Source organism: Macrobrachium rosenbergii, chromosome 2, assembly GCF_040412425.1.
Source record: "Macrobrachium rosenbergii isolate ZJJX-2024 chromosome 2, ASM4041242v1, whole genome shotgun sequence".
Classification (NCBI taxonomy): Eukaryota; Metazoa; Arthropoda; class Malacostraca; order Decapoda; family Palaemonidae; genus Macrobrachium; species Macrobrachium rosenbergii.
In genome coordinates, this window is record NC_089742.1 from 82774992 (window position 1) to 82801710 (window position 26719).

Genomic DNA, 26719 nt, shown 5'->3' on the forward strand with positions numbered 1-26719 from the left:
CTTTGAAGACTTCTTGTCTTATGGATCTCTGATTGTGTATTTATATTTATATATGAAAGAGAGAGAGAGAGAGATTCCAAAATAGTTTGTTATATGTAATGAAAAATATTTGTCAGTTGTGGGTATGTTCATTTCAAGGACTCCCTTTTTTTGCCCCTGGTAGCTGACATTCACTACCTATAATTTTCTTTTCTCGTTAGCTTTCTTTTCATATCGAACAAGCAGTCGACAGTATGACATTTGCGCTAAGTACATCTTGAAGTAAAGATGTCATAGTCATCCCCTGCTCTTCCTTTTCACTTTTGGAATGTCTTAGTCTTGTGTTTCTTTCACATTATTCTTTCTGAAATTCTTCAGATAATTGAAACCTTATCTACGTGTGAAGTGTGGACAAACGAACGGAGTAAATGTATTTTGTGCAATCGGTATATTGAAGAGCTTAACGAAAACTAGCTTTGTTCCAAGGTTCCTCCCGTTGTGTTTAGAAATTAACCTTTTCCAATTTTCTTTCAGAAAGGTCTTTAGTTTTTCTTACGGTTCCTGTGGGAAGAAATCATTTCAGGTTATTTCGAAGTGCCTTTGTGAAAAGAAAACCGAACAACAAACTATCTTTTTCATTTGCCTTCGGCGGGAGGAATGGGATGCGCCCTTTGTGCTTGACGTCCAACTCTCATGCCAGTCACGTGATGTGTAAAGCTGCCTTCAAAGGTTTCCCCGTTACCAATACTCGCATGGGAGTCGTGTGCTATATTTTGTTTTTATGGGTTTTTATTTGGTCTTTTTGTTTGCCCTCCTCCTTTCTCTCTCTCTCTGTGTCGTTTTATATAAATATTCTTTTTATTTTTATTGTGCTAGCATAGGTAATGACGAGACGAAGCTGTAATCGCTGACTTGCGTAGATTTTCCATTTGCCATTCTTCTTTGTCTGTGTAGATAAGACTTTTTACCGGACAGATGGATGGGTTTTCTTCCAGGCAAGTTAAATAACTTTAGTGAATCTCTGTGCATGTTTGACCGGTGGAGCATGTAGTGGGAAAGAGAACGGGGAATATTCTTCATGGAATTTGTCTTTTTAAAGACAGGTTGAATTATCACAAAGCGTACCTTGCTTGTCATTTATCATATTGCAGTCAGTCGACGCCCCGATGCCACCAAGAGGAACCGTGTGTTCAAGTCTCATATAACATTAATTTTACAAAAAATTATTCATGCTTGTGGAGATTAAGATCCTGTATTTAGTTGTCTTTTGAAAATGACATGTTTATCATGACCCTAATACATCATTGGTCATGACATGCAGTAACATCAGTACTTTACTTCAGAGAAGACAAGTGTATGATAATTTATGGTCACCTTTGACCACTGACTTGTTTATTTGTAGGAGCTTCACACTGTATCTCTTGGCCGTAGAGTTTATGGGACTGATTTTTCTTAGTTATTAAATTTGTCTCATTTGTGAAATTGTCCCATTTGTTATGCCAGACTTCCAATTCTGCAATGATGATGACGACCGTATTTGTAAAGTAATTTTGCCTCTTGTTAGAATATTACACTGGCCACGTCATGCCGTAAACGATTGGTTGTTAGTTCTTTTGTAATGAGCGGGAGGATTGCTTCGAAGCTGATAAGCTCTCTCTCTCTCTCTCTCTCTCTCTCTCTCTCTCTCTCTCTCTCTCTCTCTCTCTAATGATAAATGATATAATAAATACAAAGTCTGTTTCCTTACTCACATAAATCTGAAAAACTTATCGTAAACTTTATATAACATTTTTAAGTGTCCCGTTTTTATGAAAAGTAATTTTTTTTCTTGTATGATGAACTGATAATGTTGACCAATTAATTACTATTATTATTGCTGATAACCGTATTACTTGTGGCTGGACATGAATTTCATTTTATGAGGAAGGAAAATGTGCAGTAGATATTAACGAACTTTTTTCAGTGCTGAATAGGTACTTCTGTATACACTATTCCAGAAGTCTTATTTCAGGAATATTTTTCTTATATTCCCTTAAGGATCTAATTTTACAGTCCAGTAGGATTTTCATCTAACATTTGAGCCCCTTAGTAAATCATTGTAACCGTAGATAGCTCGAAAAAGGACTAATTCAGACTGATGACAGAGTTCGAATGTTGGTCCCGTTATCTAATCTTCATTCTTCTTCGGCTCTTTGGATAAGTTTTTGGAAGGTTTGGTCATAATAATTTTATCAGAGTTTTTTTTTAGTGTCTGCGAGACTTTAATTATTTAAGGCTTAGTGCGTTTTAATCAGTGCCTTATAGACTGATATCATAAAAACCCGTTCACACTGCCAGCCTACACAATCAATTCTTTTTTCATTGTTTAGCAACAACCAGCTTGAGTTTTTTGTTCAGTAATTTGTGCTTTCACGCTGGGTTTGATCCATTGCTAACGTCGGAGTGTTTAATGAATTATGAGGATAAAATACGGCTTTCATATCACGATAGTACCGATTTGAATGCATCACCATATCAGCAATGACTTCTGGTTTCTGTGGGTACCCAAGTTACTTTCTCTTAATTATATACCGTGAGCACGATGAAAAATTCCTGCAGGTCTGCATTACTTGTTAAGGAAAGGAGGGTAATTTTTCTTGAGTATTTGTGGGATTGAATTGAAATTCGTTTTGGTCCAATCAAAAGAAACTCTGAAGTGAAATATCTGCTGATAGAACTTCTGTATTCCAAGTTTCAACAGAGTATGCCAGTAGCGATAGAAATTTAAAGTATCCTGAATATTCACCTTATCAAGTTTGTTGCACTACTGGCGTTCAGTCACGATCATATTAGCGCTTTTGCAGTGAAATTGGGTCTCGATTTTCGTTGCATCTCTAATTTTTTTTTTAAAGTATATGATGCTTTTCTTTGCAACACCAGGAGAGTTTTTCCTATAACAATGAGGATAAGTTCATGATATTTGTTTTCATTACATGATATGTAACAAGCAAGGATGCGGGAGTGCAAGATATGGAAAGCTAAAAAATGATTTTTGATGTCTGAAAACATTTGGTAGCAATATCATGTCGAGGTAGGCGTGACCTTTGTCTCAGTGGAATAAGAAAATCTAAAGTTTTGCCCATCAGCCTCCTGTTCGTCTACAACATTTAATTATGGTGTGATATTTTCTTTATGTGGTAGCCTTTAACGTCGGTGGTACCAGTAATTTTCGTCATATACAGGAGTGACTGTTCTCTCTCTCTCTCTCTCTCTCTCTCTCTCTCTCTCTCTCTCTCTCTCTCTCTCTCTCTCTGAGATAACAGAAATAACCTCAGCGCACGCATTATTGAATGATGACTTACCAACTCAGTCACGATTCCTATTCATGTTATTTACCAGGAAAGATAATAATTTCCAACAATTATGTTCGGGACATTTTGATGAATTTTTTGTGTGCGGGAATGCCAGTATGTTTGGAATCTTCCCTTTAGTCAATTTTGGACTATGCACGCGCTATCGGGTATAATATGACATTCGTTTCTTAATGATCTGATCTGATCTTGACATTACTATATTCATTGTAAAAATTTACGTCAGGATTATTGTAATGAAGCAGAAAGCAGTAGACCAAATATAACTTTTATATAGCTTTTATGAGCTCTCTCTCTCTCTCTCTCTCTCTCTCTCTCTCTCTCTCTCTCTCTCTCTCTCTCTCTCTCGTCTTCATTATCTGAAAGAGAATGTAGTAAGTAGTAATCTACTTTGTCTACTCTAAGGAGAGGTCATTGGTTCAAGTCTTCCGAAAACGACTTGCCCGTTAATAGCCATTAAGATATGTTAGTTTTACTATGAAGAAATTTGTTTTTTTACCCGTTAATAGTCATTAAGGTATGTTAGTTTTACTATAAAAAAAATTCGCGCTAAAATGATAGAGTGCGGACTTAAGGATAGAAAATAATCAAATGACGCATATTTTTATCGAAGGTATTGGTATTTTCAGATTTACCCTGCCGTTTTCCAGTTCAGTTTTTGAAGATCAGAACATAAGAATGTTAACTGGAAGGAAATAGGGTCATGAGAAGAAATTGCCAATCAATTCAGGTCAGGTGCCGCCAGCGATATAAAGCATCTCGATGCCTCCGGTCGGAGCTCATCACATTTTGTGGATATTGGGCAACCTTAAGATGGAGTATGGCACTCGACCCGTCGCCTCATTGTCGTAAAGGGGTACCCGTTTTGATGCTTTTAGGGCTTTTTGTTTTTGTTTTGTTTACTGGGTTTGTTGTAGAGTTTCTCTTTTATAGGCTTTTTCACAGGAGTAACAGTGAATGGATAAATGTTTGTACCAGTCGCTTTGTTACTGTTCGTTAAAACTTTATATGTTAGCCAAGCCTTTTTTCGGGCAGTTTGTAGTAATACTTTTATTTTCTAGAGTTGACTTTGCCACGGCTTTGTGCATATGCGTCTATTATTAATTAGGTTTTAGATGTATATTGTGCAAAGGAATGCCAGCTTATTTAGATAGAAATAACTGAAGTTAAAAATATATGTTATCGTATAGGCTACAAACTTGCATATCAAGGCTCTATTAGTGTGCACGATTTTTCTGTTGCCTATTAACCCGCTTTCTGTCCTCTTCAGTTGGTCATTCCTCTGTCACCTTACATTCAGCTCTTATCGCCTTTCCTTTGTTGGATTTTTCTCATCCGACCCTATCTGGCATTAGATAATCGTTTATCTCCCCTTCATTCCCAGGAACGCTACTATCTCATGTCATCATCCCCCCTTTATCTCACGTTTTTCTTATTATGCTTCCTTGTGTTTTTCTTTCTGGGTCTCTTTAACTCTTTCCTGCTATTACGCTCAATCTTCACGTTTTAACACTGTGGCCGTCTGTCTGGACCTCTTTCATGCCCTTGTTCTGGTTTTGGCAGCGGCCATTACCACCTCGGAAAACTTGAGAAGTAGAGTGAGTGCATGTTCAAGTGGCCGAAGTGGGTATTCTGTTTATCATGGCTTAAAGTCTGCTAGAGTCTTATATAGCTTGAGTTCCATTTCCTAAAGTTGGGAAATTTTGGAAATCCTAGAATGGATAATCAGAACTACAATTTTCACTTAATTTGTGAACCATGTTATAACTGGAGTTTTCAGATGCAGTGAGAAACATTTCACTTTAAGTTAAATGTGCGTAACCGTCTGCGCAATAATCTCCAGAACATCAGCTCAAGTAGGAGAGCACGCGTCCTCCACGTGAGGAAGCGACAAGGATCCATCGACAAGTGTCTCACGGTTTGACGGGTACAAGAAAGTGGGATAAAGCTGAAGCAATTTGAAAAGAGGATAATGATAGGCAAACTCACATCGATCCATTCGCAAGAGGTTATGAAAGGAAGAACAGACATCATCACCATTACTCAGAGAGAGAGAGAGAGAGAGAGAGAGAGAGAGAGAGAGAGAGAGAGAGAGAGAGAGCTATAAAGCATGTGGAGACTGAAAGCGATAGAAAGTTATGAAATATGAGGAAATACTTGAAAGGCCGTCGTAACGATCGTTTCAAAGGAGGCTTTGGCATTACAATAGACCAGCATTCAAGTCTGTGACTGGAATTCGTCATATGTTTCATGTTCACGCACGTGGTGCTTTCGGGAAAGAAACATGGTGATTTTTTTCTTTTTTTTTCACCCCACTTGTCGCTCCGACTTTCTGTCGCTGTCGACCTCTACAGGAGGAAAATGAACCACTCATCTCATGTGCAGGGCTGTGCTTGACTCTTCTCGGCACTGGCATCGACTTTTCATTTCAGCTCCTGATGTACTCTTAAGATCAAAGAAATGACGTTTAGCTATTATGCTTGCAAGGTGACATTGTTTATAAGGAAAGAAATCAAGAAATTAGTACTTTACCCTGTCATGTAAAAGATATTGGTTGATTTCTGATTCAGTAGTCTGCTGGAACGTTTTCCTGGTTATTCACTTGTCAATTGAAATACTGATGCATTTACTTGTTTGTCCAAAAATGAAGTAGGAAAGAGCTTCTCTGTGTTTAACAAATAGTAGAAAATATTGATAGGGTTTCAGTAAAGAAGTTTAAGTCAGACACGTACCGCTCGTGTTTCAGTTTTGAAAAAAAGATACAAATTTAATTTCATAATAAAATTTATGAAACAGACTTTCTTAAGAATATGATATATGTTAAACACTTCTACAACTTATGTATGAGTTTTTTTAATATACCTAGTGTGAACAGCTTGCAATGGTTCACCTTATTACATACGCATAGACATGTATTGAATGTATATGTATTAAAGTTTTGTCACTCGTACACAGATGACTTTTTGTAATTACAGATATAAAACCACAGTTCCCAAGGTAAAGTGAACTCATTATTAGTAGGTTTGTGGTTTAATATTATATATATATATATATATATATATATATATATATATATATATATATATATATATACACACACAGAGCCTCGATGGCTTGGTTGGTAGAGTGCAACCACAGACTTATATGGCGAGGGTTCAATCCCGCAGCCGATCAGTCAGAGGCGGAAACTTTGCTATCCGTGTAGACATCCCGGGATTACGTATGTAATCAACGGATAGGTTTGCTGAAAGCAAATGGATGTTACAGACTAATACACACATAAACAAAGCCACCCCAACATCTTCTAAAAACATAACAGACACCTCACACGTCTCGAACTGTCGGACTACCCGCCCAGTTCTCCTCGTGCTGCTGGGAGAAAGGAGCTGGGTTTCGGTATTACATGTACACGTTCGGTACCGGGGTCTAAGCGATGTCAGGCAGGGCAGCCGGTCGAGGTTATGGCCTACCCCACCGCCAAATCAAAGTCCTTCTAAGAAGGCACCGTGCTTACCCCATATAAAAATGAGTATAAAAGCACGTTAAAACGAAGAAGATATACATATACACACACACACACACACACGCACTTGATATCGAGAATATAACATGTCAAATTAATGACCGCGAGCTTGGCAAAATTAGGTAACGTTAAAATGAAAATGGCTTTGCCAGTCTCAGCATATGTGTAATGCTGTGATTATAAACATGAAATTGGTTATACGATGCAAAGGAACTGAATATGGTTTGCATATGGTTTATCTCACGTAGTTTCGATAGATACGAATTATTAACTTAGCGTTAGCGCTTGCCCTCCTAGAAATTGGCTCTAAGATTATAATCGCTTGGAACTCTTTCTTTGTTATGAAAAGAAATATACAGCTGTGTGAAATATATCTTTCCCACGAGCCCAAAACATCATTAATGACCCGTCCGGGTCTCCAGTTGGCGACGGTCAACTTTTTGTGCGTGATGTTATTTCTCCCGTTGCCCGATCTTCCCATGTTTTAGGAGTGACCTTTCCTGTGCAGTCCCTTCCGGAAAGAAGACTCCCTCCTCATGTTCGCAGGTTTCACGCTGGTGTTAATGTCGATGCTTGCTGTTGATTCTCTTGTCTTCTTTATTTTATGTTCAGCATACTTCAGCGTCATTTATATAATACAAATCTCATTGAAGTAAAACTTGCATAATGAAATATATATATGAAATATATATTATATATATATATATATATATATATATATATATATATATATATATATATATATATATATATATATATATATATATATATATATGTGTGTGTGTGTGTGTGTGTGTGTGTGTGCGTGTTTGTGTGTGTGTGTAAAACAGAGAGTGAGATTGAATTAGGAAATACTTTAATTCCTACAGAATAACTGAAAACTGAGGCGTAGTTTTCTCTCAGCTTCTTTCATCAGTAATGCTGTTGTGAGGGAAAAGCTGCGTCCCCAAAAGAACGACTTTTCGGTATCCGTTGCCGTGGAAAGGAAACTTAATGAGCCGAAATGTATTGAGGAAGCATAATTCCATTTCGAATTTTGAAATACGTTTCATGCATTCGTAAAATATCATGAAAGGGGAGTGACGGTCTGCCAGCCGCTAATTATGTCTTTGAAGAGCTGCACGAAACTTTTCCTTCGTCTAAATATAACGGAAAAGTTGGCCGCATAAAGAGGTAAGTGGTACAGGAAGGAAACTTTTAGGGAAGGGAATCTATAATGAATATTATACTGCACTCGTGTTTGACAGGTTTCAAAGGTCCATTGACTGGCGAATCGCTTTCAATTGCTGATTGTTTTTACTGTATTAAAAAAAAGACTTTTGAGGGGTGTTGAAATCTAACCTATAAAGTGATGATGTAATACTGCTCGCTTTTGTTTATTTTGAATCGTCTGTCTTCTAAAAACAAATGAAATTCAGCATAGATAACAGAAATCTGGTGCAATCTGGATTTGTGTTTCTCAGACAATAATTATTTTTAAATGAAGTTAAAGCTCAGAGTGCTCGTTCGAGATTTCTTATTAAATTCTAAAAAATAAATTGAAGGTAATGCTGGTGACAATTTTGTCACACATCACAGCTCCTATAACAGGCAAATATTCAAGTTGTCCTTTCAAAATCCGTATCATGGGATAAATATGAGCAAATGTAATTCCGGCCCTTAAGACTTTACTTACCACCAACAAGATCGGACCCAATTTCCAGAGGAATGGAGGTTTACCCACCGCAGGTAATCCGGGGGTGAGCTGTGTTGGGGGAATGAGTTGAGACGTCAGTCGTTCCTGTCGTATAAGGTTCAGAGCGTGGCCTTTTCTCAACTCATAACTTACTGCTTTTCACTCCGAACTGTTAACACTAATAGGGATATATTCATAAAATGTAGACTATTACCTCAATTTTTGGAGATTTCTTCATATGAGAGACTAACTTGTAACCTGAATTTTAAAAAGAGTTTTATGCAAGTGGGCGAAGAAAATATGCATACATTTTAGATAGACATTGATCATTAAGACGAATTATACCACACGAAGAAAATATTTAATTGCTGTGTATTAGCAGTATGTCCTATGAAATACTATATATATATATATATATATATATATATATATATATATATATATATATATATATATATATATATATATATATATATATATATATATATATATATACACATATATACATATATTTATATATATATACACATATATATATGTGTATGCGTGTGTGCTTATGTATGTATGTATACATTTAATCATTAGTGATAATTGCATGATTCAGATGAAAATTTACGTCATATATACAAGGTAACCTACTTACCTGTCAGCATATATGCATACCTGCATTTAGATATAAACGTGATATTTTTATGTATACAATTTGTTTTAATTAAAAGCACAAAACATAAATTCTCCAATAAACATGTGCATGCTTAGCATGCGTATTCATACATTTTAACTCATACACATGCAGTTAACTGTGATTGCAGGTTAGAATATTTATTGTTACTTTCCTTGAGTGAATTTCCTTGTTCACAATGCGTATTCTGAAAATTGTAGGGCTATGAACAAAATACGAGTACTTAATGGCATCACTAAGTAAAGGAATAATATTTTCAATATAGGAACATAATTTTTATTCTCGAATTTTAGTCTTTTTCCTCAATGACAGCATCTGAACATTTTTCACTGTTTCCTTCTGTCTGCTAATTGCGCCTGTCTTGTGTTTCTTCCTACTGGCCATTATGTTCCTTACGAACTCATATTCAGGAAATTTGCTTACCAAAAACCTCCATATTCTATTGCTTATCCAAAATCAGTAAAGCTTGCTGTCAGTGTGGATGTACTGTCATTTTCTTCCATTAAAAATCCAAGACATCTGGCTAGCAAACCAATACTGCCGATAAGCTTAATTCTTCTTGAAGAGATTCGTTATCGTCATCAGCAGGAAGATAAGAAAAAACCACTGAATCATTATCATCTTCCCGATGACATTTGTACTGTATACAGCTTGATCCCATGTGTACGCTATCTTTTCTTAGAAGATGAGATCTAACACGGACCTTCATTGAGACCTGTGGTGAGTTCTTGCACCAAGCTCCTATTTCTCGCAGAAGCAAAGAAATGTTCCCGACCACAGAAATATTAAATGTCTACTATGTCAAGCAATTCAGGAAAAGCCTAGGAAAATATGACCAATTTACCCTCGATACCCTTTCATGTTACAGTCTGAATCAAGTCAAATACTCAGACTTGCTGTGCAACGTCAGCCCATATGCATTTCTTGTTGTTTTTTCATCATCAGGCGCTCGAGAATGAAAAAAAAATTATACCATTGACTTTGTTTTCCTGAAAGCTTATAAGTTTTTTCAGAGCTCTTGTGTTTTTTACTAATTCCTAAGCTGGCCCACTATGCGCATAACTGTTTTGCGATGCTACAATATAGGATTTAGAAAATAATTTTCTTATCAGGTTAACAAGGGCTCGAGCATCAACAAAAACAAATAAGTTGGTTTTAAAACCTGCTGGATTTAAAGTCGAGGTCTGATCCATACTAATGCCCAATGTAATTCGTAATCGATCGTTAACTGGACTAAGAACGCTAAATATGGGCACGACAGCAAAACCAGCTTCCTCTATCTTAATTATACAAATAGAAATGAACTTGTCATACAAAGATACTAAAGTAATATAGATGCATTCTAGATTTTTAAAAAATACGAAAGTGCGAATATTTCCCCATTATTCGCCAGTCAAATTTGTTGATGAATTGGGCAGAAACATCTTGGCTCGGTTGAGGTCGAGGTAGAAGCTCATGACGTCATAATCTGAGATGCGTGGAAGTGACAAGTTTTGGGCCTCCCTTTGGGTGACTTGGTATTCTCTCTTACTTTGTCCGGATCAATAAACCTTTCTTGTACATATTTACAGAAGCGAGTGGTGAGAGGTGCTGGCCTCGGGATGGAAGACGGCAAGGCTGAAAGTGAAGTTTATTACCCTCTGACTATGGATGTTATGCACAAAGACATATGGATACATGCTATATGTTATTGTGTAGAGATAAGGTTTACTTATTTAATCCTTAGACCTAAATACTCATTTTCCATACGCTGAAAAGCATTAAACCCAAGCAAGATATGCATGCGAACTAAAGCCCCGTAACTTTGCAAGTTAACGCGAGAGAAAAAAAATGCCCAGCTCTGATTAGGATCTGCAAGTTTTAAAAGTAGTCGTCTCTTGGAAGTAAACTGAGGTCAGGTCGAGTCTTGGCGTTGAAACAAAAACTTATTTTCTTCATTACATTCATTTTTTTAAGACGTAAATAAGTCAAGGCCCTAAATATTTTCTGCGCATGAATATTTTTATATTTTGTCCATTAAAACTTTACTAGCTATTCATCAATCATGATGGCGGCGGCATTCCTTTTGAGATACATTTGTTTCAAATTGTTCTTATTAACATTAGTCCGTGTAAAAGTGCCCAGATGTACATTTGTTCCCCTTCAGCTCATGGAACAGACGTGGATCAAAGTAAAAATAATTGTGGTTTGATCACTTAGGGAGAAAAGTAGCTTCTTAATGAAAGCGCTAACGGACATTTGTTTGGGTGGATAAAAATTACGATTCGGAGAATTTGAGATGGAGGGAATAAGGGTCGAAAAATATTCCGGAATTTAAAGGAGAGTAAGACAAAAATCCATGCATTCAAGATCACTGATTCCAAATTAAGAATATTGCCTCATCTGAACACTCCTGCATTAACATATGCCCATGTTTTAGTATTTTCAACATATTTTGTTTTTTATCCATGAAGCTAAAATTTTGAAGTTGAAAACTAAGAAAAACCATAACCTTGTGAATATTTCTGATTATGCTTGGTCCATCTCTTCGGTAAGGTTGTTTCCTCCGTTGATTTCTAGGAGGCTGGCAGTCTCTTCCCTTTGTTTGCCAATGCTTTTAACAGATAGAGGTTATTAGCTCAAATTTGACTTATGTTATTGTCTTTGGAAACCATGTTTACGCAGTGAGTTTTCTGGGGCTTATAAGGAAAACAGATAGCTGCTTTCTGAATAGTATCCTACTGAAAAATGCTTGCACAGTAGCACTTCTGAACAAGATTTTATACTAAATTTCGCTCTCTTCAAGCTTGGAAAGCATTTTTTCCTTTCAAATAGGATGTTTCGTTATCTTTAGTAGGTTTTAAGTTTAGTGAAACTTTAGGTGGCAACTTGGAACCTATTTAAGACACTTAAACATACAGCATAAAGCTTTGTTAGGTTTATTAGTTATCTTATATAGGCTATACTAGTTTCCTTTTCATGTCCTCTTAGAAGTCTTTGATGTTTATATGTTCGTCTGTTTGTTTATGTACTAATTTATTTATATGATTATTTAAACTTTGGTGGAGAGAAAGAAGTTAGTAAATTTTTCTCCTTGTCATTTTTAAACTTCAGCAGAACTTTCTTAGATTCCTGCTCCATATTCAGCGAAATGTATTTATGACCCAAATTCCACCAGATGGCGCTCGAAGACAGTTTGAAGAGCAAATTCCTTCTTTTCAGAATCTTAAAGTTAAGTTGGCATTTTAAAGACCAGAAGTTTGCGGGAAGATCTCAGACCAAATACATTTCTCTTCGTTTCCTGTCTGTGGAACCCCAAATTAATCTCGTCCTTTCATCCATCCAGACTGTAAAACCCAGGTAATGATTGCGAGATGAATGAAGACGTTCTCGTGCAATTTGCACTGTAGTTACTGATCTGTTTAGCGGCTTCTGAACCAAAATTACTAATATTTGTAGTCTTCAACAAGTGCATATGTGTTTTGTACATGTCCGTGTACTTTTACATAAGTATGCTTCATTGTCACCTAGAATAGCGGCAAAGAGCTTCCTCTCATATATATATATATATATATATATATATATATATATATATATATATATATATATATATATATATATATATATATATATATATATATATATATAGGTAGGTATTAATCCAGTTTCATAAATGTTTTACTGAAATTGCCACCACTACACTTCTTAATAAAGAAAGCATAAAGTTCAAACGATTCACATTGCAGAAGCAAAGCTTTGATTATCCGTGTTGAAGTCAACGGTTATTGAATTCCCGAACGTGGTTCTCTCTCTCTCTCTCTCTCTCTCTCTCTCTCTCTCTCTCTCTCTCTCTATATATATATATATATATATATATATATATATATATATATATATATACACATGTATATATATATGTGTGTGTGTGTATAAACATATATATATATACATATATGTACAGAGATATTTGTATATATATATATATATATATATATATATATTGTATATATATATATATATATATATATATATATATATATATATATATATATCTTCTTATATTTAACATGCTTTTTGTTCGTTTTAACATGCTTTTTTCCCATTTTTATATGAGGTAAGCACGATGCCTTCTTATGAAGGACTTTGATTTGGCGGTGGGATAGATCGTAGCCTCGATCGGCTGCCCTGCCCAACATCGCTTAGACTCCGGTAACGAATGTTTACATGCATTGTACCAAATCCCCAGCTCCCTTTCTCCCAGCAGCGAGGAGAACTGGGCGGTTAGGTCGACAGTTTGAGACGTGTGAGGTGTCTGTTATGTTTTTAGAAGATGTTGGAGTGGCTTTGTTTATGTGTGTATTAGTCTGTAACACCCATTTGCTTTCAGCAAACCTATCTGTTGATTACATATGTAATCCCGGGGTGTCTACACGGATAGCAAAGTGTCTGCCTTCTCTGACCGGTCGGCTTCGGGGATTGAACCCTCGCCACAGACCTCTATGAAATCTGAGGTTGCTGCTCTACCGACTGAGCCATCGAGGCCCCTTTATATATATATATATATATATATATATATATATATATATATATATATATATATATATATATATATATATATATATATATATATTTATATTTATATATGTGTGTGTGTGTGTATGTGTATATATATATAAACATTATGCATATATGTATCCTTATATTTGTATATATATTATATATATATATATATATATATATATATATATATATATATATATATATATATATATATATATATATATACACATATGCAGTATATACATATATGTATATATAGTATGTTTATATATGTATATATATATATATATATATATATATACATACTGTATTTGGGGATATTTTCTTATGCAATTTCTGTTGAAGTCAGTGTCATTGTTCGCAGATACTATCTTTTTACCATGACTCTGATTCTTCTATACTTCTATTTCTCTTCTGGCAAGCTTCTCAGGAGTAAGGAAAAATTATTTAAGATCCTTTCCATTTACATGTTCTTTTTGTAGTCGGCGGACCGTTTCCCTGCCTCTCGGCGGCGTCATCAGGACTGGATTATAATTTGGCATACAGTGTTTCCATTACTGCATGCAGACGTTTGAATTTCAAACATGATGTCATTGGAGTGCTGAATTTCTATTAGCCGGCAGGTCTCATTCTCTCACTGCCGGTCTGGGCGGCAGCAAAGGCACTCCCTTGCCCATGCCCTTGGCTGCAAGCCGCAGCATAGGAATGCCTATGCTGCTACCCAGACCGCCAGCGAGAGAATGGGACCCGCCGACCAATGGATATTTAGAACCCCAATGACTCCATGTTTGAAATTCAGACGTCTGCATGCAGTAATAAAACCTTGTATGTCAATTTGTAACCCAGCCCTGATGACGCCGCTGAGAGGTAGGGAAATGAACCGTCGACTAGAAAAAGAAAAAGTAAATGGAAAGGATGGGCTGTTTGGTATTTAACAAATTAGTTATGTTTATTTATTTCTCATCTAGATTCCAAGCTTGTAATGATGAGTGTATCACAGATATCTGAGGAAATTGGAAGTTAAGATGCCTTTAGCTATCAGAAATTATATATATATATATATATATATATATATATATATATATATATATATATATATATATATATATATATATATATATTTAAGTATTCTTACTGACCTTCTTACTTTATTTCTTGCTCCGGGATCAAATCATGGGGTCTGGCTGAAGTCCAGGGGAATTACTATCACACCTTGCTTAGCTGACTGCAATTTTTGGATCAGTGAGTACCCTCATAAGAAAACAGTTGAGCTGAAAGCCGTATTTCAACAAGGAATTGTTGCAGATAAACGTTTAGGGTTACTTTAAAGGTAATATATTTACAATTAATCACGTCAATCAGAAGACTGGGGAACGATAAGCAGGGAAAGTAATATTCTGCCTCAGGCTTAATTAATTCAGCAGTTGTTCAAGTATTGAAGAATAAATGGGGGATCCTCTTGGAAGGGGCCCCAATGATGTGAAGACAGTGAGGATGTCACTGCAAGAAGCACAAGACAAGCAGTTGTTTACATAGCTCACGACAGTCTGCAATTTGAAAAATGCAAGTGGTTATGTACGGAAATTATAACGATGTCGGGGAATCGAGAGGTTGCACATATGGTGCCAAGATAACTCGATTTTGTTGCAAGCTGCGTATTTTAACACTTCACATTGGGGCTAACTGAGTCAGGACTCTGTGAGAAAACGCACTTAGAAAAGGAAATGAATTTTAGTCAAAAAGGTTTAGGTTGCATGACTGTTTGAAAAAAAACCTCGAATCAGGACGCTACATTATAACATAGCGATGGAGAACCTCGTTGAAAGAATGTGCCAGGGATGGAGGGATGAGTTTAATGGGTCACACTTGAAAGTACTGCGAGTGGTAGCAAAGTTGCCACGTGGACGGCTCGATAAGGAACATGCAAGGGGGATATGCTTTTGATCTGGCACCAGACAGGGTTCCGAGACAGCAGCTCGGGGATTAAGATTTGGTCGTTCTTAGGAGGCGCTGAGATCGCAGCTGAGTAACATCCTCCATTTTCTGTCAAGCCCTTCCAAATTCTGGTGACTTCTGGCAACTCATGTTCGCCAGTTTTGTGGGGAACTCAACTTTCTCGGCGGTTTTCAGCAGGCTTCGTCTCCATTCTCCTTTTACCTGAAAGGAGGCATTTCAAACAGTAACCAGTTCTTAAGAAGTACCAAAAAGGGGAGAACGGAGTTAGGTAGGGACTGAGTTTCTCACGCCCTTCTTCAGTTAGTTATCAGTATGAAAATACATCTTTTAATTCATAAATCAATTGGGGAGTTGGGTTTGCTTTAATGTGGTTACCCACGTTACAATATATATATATATATATATATATATATATATATATATATATATATATATATATATATATATATATATATATATATATATATATATATATATATATATATATATATATATATATATATATATATATATATATATATATATATATATATATATATATATATATATATATATATATATATATATATATATATACGTTCCCATATAAATGTTTTAAATATCCTACAAAAGATTTATAAATTTAACTTAATACAGCAGGCGAAATTGACGTTGTCTACCAACCAGTACGCTTCTCAGGAAAGTCCATGTTTTAATTTAAAAACATATTTTTTAGATTTCCACAATATGTTTCATTGGGGCAAGTAGAACTTAGAAATACGCCAGGCCTCTCTCTCTCTCTCTCTCTCTCTCTCTCTCTCTCTCTCTCTCTCTCTCTCTCTCTCTCTCTCTCTCTCTCGTTTTCCTCCTTTCGTTCACACGTACTTTTGAAGTTTGATTATTTTGTCACTATTAGTATATACTGTATATATATAGTATGTATATATATATATATATATATATATATATATATATATATATATATATATATATATATATATATATATATATAATATACATTTGTTAGTATTTGTATATATATAAATATGTATGTATGTATGTGTATATGTATATATATATATATATATATATATATATATATATATATATATATATATATATATATATATATATATACACACACATGTACATATACGTATATACAGACGCTTGTGTATATGTACTTGTCTTTTTTATATAAAACGTACAGGACAGTTTTAAATTTAACTTGATATGACAGGCGGAGTTGACGTTATCTACCATCCATTACGCTTCTCAGGAAAGCCATTTTTGTTTTATTTTATTTTTTTTCTTTTTTAGATTTTTTTTGTAGTTTTCCACTTCAGTTTCAGTGAGGGTTAAAAAACCGGAGGTACGTCAACTCCCCCCCAACTCTCTCTCTCTCTCTCTCTCTCTCTCTCTCTCTCTCTCTCTCTCTCTCTCTCTCTCTCTCTCTTGTTTTTCATCCCCTTTTGTGTGCAGTTACTTTTGAAGTTTAGACTGATTATTTTGTTAGTATTTTGTTTGGAATTGAAGGGATAAACACTTGCTTAGAAATGGCAAGTTTATGACTGATCAGTTTTCTGTTATGTTTAGTAACTCCCAATCTTGACAATTCACTAAGACAAGCATTAATAAGATCATTTCATCAGAAAAAGCCTCTACTAATAGTTTCAATACTATCTCAGCGGTAAGGAATGATCGTTGGCCTTGAGAAGCCCCAATTCACGACCTCATTTTTACACGGTTACTACGTTACACGTGATTTCGTTCAACTTACTTTGGTTTTTTCATCTTTAGTATGGATTATTATTTTGCCTTTTTTTGTTGAAAAATGAGCAATTTTGAGTTTGTTGTTGTAAATGTATTTAATGTATTTATTATATGTTTGTTTTGGTAAAAATGTTGATCTGTTTTATTACTGAATTTGATATCTAAGAAATATCATCAAATTCTGATAATCGGAAAATAATGATCTGACTTTTTCAACAAACTCTATAAGTATCGGGTAGCTGAATTTCTCGAAATTTATGTTTTTGTGAATATCGTGAAAAATGCTTCAGGAAACCCACAAATCTTTTAAATTTTCTTGTCGCCATCAGCTAACCGTTAGGATTGTGTCACCAGTCAATAATATTTCAAACATTAGTGCCACCAGCAGATGATCTTTAAGAAATTGGTGTTACCATGTATCACCAACTAGTAATCTTAAATTTTGGGGTCACCAGTTGCTAACCTTTTACATTTTATTGTCATCGGCAGCTGTTCTTTAAAGGTTTTGGTTATGTTAACCGCTAAAATTCTAAATCTTAGAGGAGCAATTCTAATTATCAAATTACTATCTATCCCATGACATGGAGTCTGTATTTTATTTAGTATATAGATTAAAACCACAAATGCTTCTTTTGACTCTTCTTTCATGTAAGGATTGCAAGCTATGGATTTGGGTAGAAAATTCTTAAGAAAAGTGGAATGCATAGAATTAGCCAGTGATTGACAACTGACTAGCATTAGTACTTATATTAATATCGCTCTTGTACAGCTTAGCTCATTTTCTTCTGCTTTTCTTTTTGTTTTTCGTAATAAAGACAATTAATTACAATACCAATAACGGTAATCATGGATGCTAGATTGAGGCATGCCTACCTTTGTAGTTCTGCATTTCCACAAATAAGGTCAGGCGTTAATCGTTTTTTGGGTTTACATTTTTCAAAAGTTTTGTAAAGCATACACGATATGATAGAGGCACAGTGTACTACGATATGATAGAGGCATACTTTACGACGATATGATAGAGGCACACTTTACAACATCCAGTAATCATTATGTTCAAGCCTTGTCTAAAACTCTAGTTCCTGGGCAATAGTTTTAAAGGAATATGGCGGTTACGGAAGACGTTGTCGGATATGACAGGCAATGAAGCTGATTTTTCTCCACAATTTCTTTGCTCTTGCGACAAGAAATCAACATTAATAGAAAATAAATAAGGCACAGCTCCATATTGTTAGCCAAGTTGTTCTTGGGGTACGCGATGTTAGTCCAGTAAATTTACCATGCACACCTCATGGGTTTTCTGCGGTTTTTTGTTGATGTTCACAGATGCTAATTTATTCTCTCTCTCTCTCTCTCTCTCTCTCTCTCTCTCTCTCTCTCTCTCTCTCTCTCTCTCTGCAAGAACAATGCTGTTTTTGCTTCTCAGAAGAACTCAGGGTTTCATGGACATTACATAGACTATCAACACACTGTACATATCTATAGGAAATTGGAACATACTGCACGTTTGTTTCTCGGTACCTTCCCAACTCTCTCTCTCTCTCTCTCTCTCTCTCTCTCTCTCTCTCTCTCTCTCTCTCTCTCTCTCCACAAAGACACACACGCATATATTTGGAGTTGTTTATTTCCAATTTCAGTATTTTTGCATTTTAAGTTCCATGTAAATTTTTTCTTCATTCTCTCTACATCATGGCCATATTTTCTCAATGAATGCAGCTGTGTGGAAAATCTAATATGACTTTCCGAACACCGAATATATTCGAAATATTTTTTGTCGCATTCTATAGTGTGAATGTTTTTTTTCTGCCAAGAATAACAAAAAATATATTCTGTTGTAGGAGAATGTGACCAGAGAAATCTTGAATTTTGGGGCACCCGAAACAGGGTGTAAATTTTTAAATAATTTGTTTCTTTGGATAAAGGTTAAGTGTTGAAAGACAAATTGAATTTTTTCCTGGTCATATAACCTTGAAGTAAATGATTTATGGTGACTGTACTGTATAAATAGTAATTACTTAAAAGTCCTATTTACAGTATGTCATGGTATTAAAAGCTGTTTCATTATTATAGAAATAATCTGTACTCTTTATAGCAGAAATAAATTGAAGATTTTTTGTTAATCATATGCAATAATAGCCTTTGTCTCTATGCCATTAATAGCATATTCCTTTTCCGTTTCTTTCAGAATGGTGGCAGAACGATGGTCTCCTGCAGGAAAAAAATCGACAGAATATCGCGTGTAACTTCTGTACTGGTGAATAATGTGGAAAAAGCTACCCAGACTTAAGTAAGCGAAAAAGGAAAGAAGAAAAGGAGAAAGTAGGAAAAAGATGAAAATGATTATTTAGTGTTTTCTTTTTCTGGATCTCTCCCTTCTTCTCTTCTGTGGAAGGGTAACGCAGACTTAGTAGGACAAGACATTTAACGTTGCCAGAGAAGGAGTTGTTAGTATTAACACTTAGATATCCTACACGGCTTTATTTCTCCTTCAGAAATAAGTAATCTTACCAAATAATTATCCATTGGTGAGTTGTGCAACATCGTCGTCTTAATTCCAGATCGAAGAGGTTTATCAGAGAAAAAGGGAAAAGCTTATCTAGCTAATAAATAGTAACAAGCGATGACACTCCCTTTTCATCTTGCATTTCCGACGGAAGTGATGGTACGGAGACGTCGAAGATTGTGATCGTGTCTTTTTTGCTCTCACTCCCCTCTTTTCTCCTCTCTCCTTCTCCTCACTCCCCTTCTTTTCTATTTTTTCTCCATCAAAGTTAAGAGATGTGCTGATTTAGTGTAAAGTCTCAAGAAGTTGTGGGAGGGAAATTTGACTCCGAAAATCCCTTTTTTTTTCTCCAAGACCCATAGGCTCAATCCTTTTACCACGCCTGGATTTACTGCGAGTAAAAAGGCTGAGCTTGGCTGGGCTGCCCTCCCTTCCATTATAGAAACTAGCTTTATTCCCTTAGCTTAGGCAACTTTGGATGCTGCCATCAGTGTTACTGAGTTTCTGTTCCACACTCTGCTGGTAACTGTCATCTTTAATAGAAAACTTATAAGGGCATACGAAGAAACGCCAGTGCATTTTTTCTCGTACAAGCGGACAGTTAACTAAGACTGGTATTCGGTGTTATCGAGTTCATTCCCATCCTGGGATCGGGAAGAAGGAAAAAGCTAGAAAAGGGAGACGGAGCCCTGACTCCGAGTGGCCCATCAATCCAGCATTCCAAGGTTGTCGAGAGTTCAGCGCTAGAGGACCCCTATTGCCTGGTGCCTTACGCCTTTGGAGGTTGTTGGGCGTTTGCCAAGGAGATGTCCTGAAGGCAGAAAAGGAGAAGTAAGGGTTGGTGAAGGAGGGACCTTTGTATTTGTGCATGTCTGCCACATTTACATACATATATATACATTAGAGCACTCATCCGTTTTATGGAAGGGAAGTTTTGTTGTGTACATTGAAAGAGGGAAAGAGAAGAAAAAGACAACGGTTAGGCCAACCAGCATTTCTCGTTGGGCCTTGTTCCCTGTTGTAACTTGTAAAAGCAAAGATAAAATACACGAAAAGCAGGCAGTTTGTGACATTCCACGTTGTCTGTGCGCGTGTGACTCCATCCATGAACTATTTTTGTAAACTCGAAATTAGTGGTTAAATGTCCATTTTACTTGGTGTAGTTAGTGTGTTAGCGAAGTAAGGAGTTGCTAATTTAAGAATATATGTGCCAAATGCGCTTATAATTATAAGGTTGAAACAGTTATTTTCTATATAATTAACCCGCTGTGTCCTATTTTGAATATTCTGAACTCGCAAAGTCAGAAATATTCGAGAAGTTATAGATTTGGCCGACTCTATAAAGAAGGATTTGGTAGCGAAGCACTCCCGAGGAAGCGGCAGATGCAGTTAATGTTGTTTATTGGATGTGACGTGTGCAACACGATTCATAACGAAAACTAAACGAGGAGGACTGGAAAATATCGTGGGCGCGTGTGCCTCCTGTGCAATCCTGTGCGATTCAGAGTGTTGTCTTGAGTGTTAATACTTCCTTAGCGAGAAAGATTCCGTTTTTAAGGCTTACCTTTGTGTGGTGTTTTCCCCTTTTGTTTACGGTTTAAGAGAACTGAATTTTCGTGCAAGTTCCCCTTGCTACCCTGGCAACACCTTTGCAATCTGGGATTTTCCCGGAGAAAACGACGAAGAGGAGGAAGGAGAAGAATACCCTAGGAGGTAAGCTTCAAAAGCTCTCTCTCTCTCTCTCTCTCTCTCTCTCTCTCTCTCTCTCTCTCTCTCTCTCTCTCTCTCTCTCTTTCAAATTTGTCCCATACCCATGTTCATCAGTTATAAGTTTGTAATGCAAATGTTAAAATCTGAGGGTTAGTATTACTTTTCTTGTAAAAAGATATGTGCTATCGGAATGTTCGGTGATTTGCCACCATTTTAAAAATAGTTTAGATGAGTAGCCCGTATATGGTTGATAGATTTATAAAATGTTATCATTGTTTCTATATGTCAGAGAACTGACCTTTATAGTGATATGTTTCCTTTATGTAGAAAGCTTGCTTAGCAATTTTTAGCTAAATAAGCAAGAAGTAACGAGAGTAGCAACAAAAGATTCTCAGACGTTCTTTAGAAGGATGTCACTTCTGCATTCCCCTCTTCCCTTTAGTTCCTCCAAATTTCGCTTAATTTTCTTCCTGCATTTTGCCATTCCTTCATTTGCTGCAACTGATCTTCCTCCCGACCTCTCTTTAGCGAAGGCTTAAGAGTAAAATCGTCTGCTTTTTGCTTCTCTGTTTACCTTGTCATTTTTTTGACGTCAGCTTTTCTTTGTGCGTGCGTATGTGCTTGTGTGCAAGTGTGAAACAGTCACTTAATGTTTCTTGCTTTTCATCCGGTCTGTTAAATGATTTACATTTGTTCACCTTTTAATTTTTTACATAGCATCCATGTTTCGTTGTTCTTCGCTTCAGTATTCATGTTCATCTGGGTTTCATTCATTTTGCTTATTTTTTTGTCAAACCACTCCAATCAGGCGCCTCCCCCCAACCTTCACTCAGTCAAGCTCTGAATGTCTGAAAGTGATCCAGTTTTTGACTTGAACTCCTTATAAATTTCAAAGGATCATGATCAGTCAAGCAATCAGTCTTTCTGTGTATTCATATATCTATTAAAATTTGTAATGTAAGGCAATTTTGTTATTATGATTATTGATGTTCTACTACTGTTCTTCTGTTGCCATGTCTAATTAATTTTTTCCTTCGCTTAATTTTTTTAGTAGTGTTTGCGTCTGTATCTCTGTCTCCTGTTTCTTATGCAGCTGATAAGCAGTTCAGTGGATCATTGTGCTCCTGATGAAACATTCATAACAAAATGGCTTTAGTGTTACTACCTCCCACTTATCTCAGTCCCGTTTGTTCTGTTCGTAATGCACACAATCATATTCTCCTTTTTGTCTCTTCACCATCAAGCTTCTTATGTGCTCGCAAGTTATTTACTGTATTTTTTGCAATGTTTTTACCTGGTGAAATTTAACAAGAACATCCGTTTTTCTGATCTCCACTTAAGATGAATTATGCACTATCCCGTTGATTCTAACCTGAATTGACTTTTTGGTCATTCTTGAGATGCTTTGGCCCCAGCCGAGACGTTGCTAAGATATCATGCAGTAATTTTTTTTTTTTTTTACTGCCCGTCTTTCGTTTGTTTTCCACTGTTTTCAGTTCTGTGATGCTAATACTCGTACTAAAACGAAGTGATTTCTCTCTCCAAATTGTTTTTATTTTTTTTTTTTTTTGTCCCTGATAAATATCCTGCATTCTGCCCATGTAAGTTGACATTCGTGTTTTCGTTCTAAAGATTTCGCGTATTTTGTAAATCATTCTCGTTGGCAAACTATTTTTTAGCCTCCTTTTCCCACCCAATTTACTGCGAGAGATTTCTCCACGTCTCTATCTCATTTGCATTATACAAGTTTTTGCCTTTTAAGACTCCTCCGTTTTCCAGTTCGCTAGTTTTCCATTTCCAGTTTCCATCATCATCATCATAAAGCTGCCCTCTTTTGCTTGTCTGTTAGAGTTTTTCGGGAATAATTAGTTCTGTCAAATATTTCTGGAGGTGTGCCTTCCATTTCGAGCCTTCAGGGTGGCACATTTGAGCAGTTGAAGAAAATGTTATACTTACATTCCTAGTCCCCAGTTTACTTGAATTTCATGATTCATTTCCATTCCTTTAAGACGAAAGTCGTATTAGCTTCTCTTTCTTGACTTTTTCAGGCAGAATGAGGCGCACCGATAACTGGAGCCATGTCTCGGCGACGTTGGTCCCAGATTCACCGTCCAAAGTCCCATCCATGGGTTACGTTCCAAAGGGTAAGTAAAAAAATACTTCATAAGCCATCATTTGACTGCGTACTTTCACTTCTTTTCATAAACGCATTTTTCGTCTATGTTTTGACTGAAATATGTTCTGTATATATATATATATATATATATATATATATATATATATATATATATATATATATATATATATATATATATATATATATATATATATTATGAAGTTTTCACCAGTACACAGGTGATTTTGCTGTACTCGCAAATAGTAAGCTACAAATATTACTTGATATCGAACTAACTATATCTTAAGTCTACCTTACCCCCAGAGGGAATTGTAATTGATAAATTCACCTGCCCCAGCCAGGATTTGCGCCTGGGCCTTTGGTTCCGATATCCCACTTGGTGAACGTTATGCTTAAGGCATAGTGCATTCGGTATTAAACTATATTTGTGAATTGATTTCGGTCATATAAAAATCCACGTGCGTATAAGCAACAAAACTTCATCATTAGCCAAACTCTTACAAAACCGATGTTGATTCGAAGTACAGAACCTGAATGCGACAGGAATGTCTGTTGCAGAGGCGTCATCGTGGTAGTCGAGTAGTCAAATTCGACTGGTTATCTTTGTATCTAAGCCTAAGGCCTAGGTTCGATTTCTTTACGGAGCAAAGCACTCAGTCGTTTTTATTACCTTCAAGCACATGTTTCTCCTGGCTTATAGTTAATTTGATATTAGGTGATATATATATATATATATATATATATATATATATATATATATATATATATATATATATATATATATATATATATATATATACTGTTTATTGTTATATCTAAGTATAATAAATTTGATATTAAGTGATATATATATATATATATATATATATATATATATATATATATATATATATATATATACATATACATATATATATATATATATATATATATATATATATATATATATATATATATATATATATATATAGATTGTTAGGTAGATAGATAGATAGACAGATAAATATAGATGAGGATACCGATTTAGGGATTTACTTTATGATACAGGATTTGAAGTAATTTACCAAAAATATACTTTAAACTACTATTTTATTTTTCTTTGAACAAGAAAATAAATATACGTTCATATAGTTATAGCCTTTCACTGTATAAATAACTCGTCTTTACTTGTTTTTCGAGGGTACGTAAATGTCAGTAATTTGTATTACTAATCATATTGCTTAGGTAATTTTACATTGTTTTTGTTCAAGTCCTAGAAATCATTTTTCTTAATTCCATACGTTTATTGTTCTTGCGTTCTTAAAAACCTATTGTTTATTTGATAGCAAAATATTTCTGGTCATCGGACTTCTTTGCGAATCAGTGCATTTTACTGTACATATAGTTGTATTTTGTGAGATTGATTTACTTTGCAAATTATTTTGTAAAGCTGACTTTGAAGCAAAGTTGATACGAAATTTACATGGCTGTCATTTCTTTTTATTTATTTATTTATTTATTTTTTTTTTTGTGGGAGAGATTCTGAAGTTTTCTAGGTAGCATGATCCAGAGGGAGCGCTGTAGATTTCCATGATTGTGCTATTGTTTTGCATTTTTTCCAGATGTATGATCCAATTAATATAATCGCCTTAGATCAGATGACCATTGACATTTGCTTGTTTTCCTTATCTCTGTAAGCTTTGTCCTTCTTTCAGTTATATCTTTTTCATACACTTTGACCAAACTCTCATACATTCGAATCGACTTTCTTGAATTGTTTGTATTCGCTTGCCATTTGTATTTGTTGAGTTTATCAGTAACCTAATTTCTTATGTATTCGGGTGCATTTAAGAACTTATATTTATCAAAATGGACAAAAATATTAATAGCATTGTACTGGTTGTGAAGAAATTTATAGATTTTCTGGTGCTGGTCTCTAGTAGCAGTCTAGGCTTTTTATGTAAATGGTATTTGGCAAAAGCTGCTTATATTCCTTGCAGAATTTACATTTGTAATGACTTTAGCGATCTAAAACCCTTGACGTATTTTGAAAACAAATTGTGCGTATGAAGATGATGATGATGATGATGATGATGACTCCTTACAGAAATAGTAGTTATTTTTATTATTAGTCATATTAGTAAAAAGGAGTATTTTTTTTTCAGAAATATGGGTTTCCTTATAGAAACATTAGATTTCATCACGGGCAATCACGTACTATAATTTCCTGGGTTAAAGCTTTTCTAGATGTTGTATGCAATCTTGCTGAATTTTTGGGGGTGTTCTCCCAGATCTCCCAAGGCTTTCAAATATGAGATATCATTTCAGATGGAAAAAAGTTGTAATATATAATTTTGCGAATAACTCTTTGAGGTTGTCTGGACTGTTAGTAAGGTAAGTTGAGGAAGTGAAAAACAAAGAAGGAAAGACCATTTGGTGGAAAGTTTGTTAGCATAAAAAACCACAAAAATTAAGAAATGCTTGACATAATTTTGCTGTATTCGATTACAACAATACCCAAGATGAATTTTCACAATGCTCTGCATTAATGCTCTCAGGTATCCTCCTAAGCATATATTCTACATGAAAAGGTTAAACATATTACTCTTGCTGTCTTTGTCATGTTTGTCAATTGAACAGCCTCCAAGGGAATGGAACCAGGAAGAATAAGTCAGAGTAAAAGTTACTCAGTAAAAGCGTTTAAAGATAAATTTCCATTGACTTAAATACCAGCAGAAATATACAATGGCTTCCAATTGCTGCAGTCTACATTCTTGCAACCCATTTTGAAAACAAAATTGCATAATTTCTGCTTACCTGGAACCAATTTCTTTTATAGAAAAGTGAAACGGTAAAACGTATTGAGTTTTGGAGAAAGTAACCGAGATATCCTCTTAAAAAATAATGGGAAAACCCATTGGGATCTTCTCTACC

At 35.3% G+C, this 26719-nt stretch overlaps 1 long non-coding RNA gene across 1 annotated transcript in view; it reads left to right on the forward strand.

Moving 5' to 3' along the window:
• LOC136848838 (uncharacterized) overlaps positions 1 to 23819 on the forward strand; it is a 798980-nt gene extending 775161 nt beyond the window's left edge. The window contains exons 4-5 of the long non-coding RNA XR_010856152.1: positions 19642 to 21672; positions 23718 to 23819. This is a non-coding gene — a long non-coding RNA (uncharacterized lncRNA). The remainder of the gene's footprint in view (positions 1 to 19641; positions 21673 to 23717) is intronic.
• The last annotated feature ends 2900 nt before the right edge of the window (positions 23820 to 26719 follow it).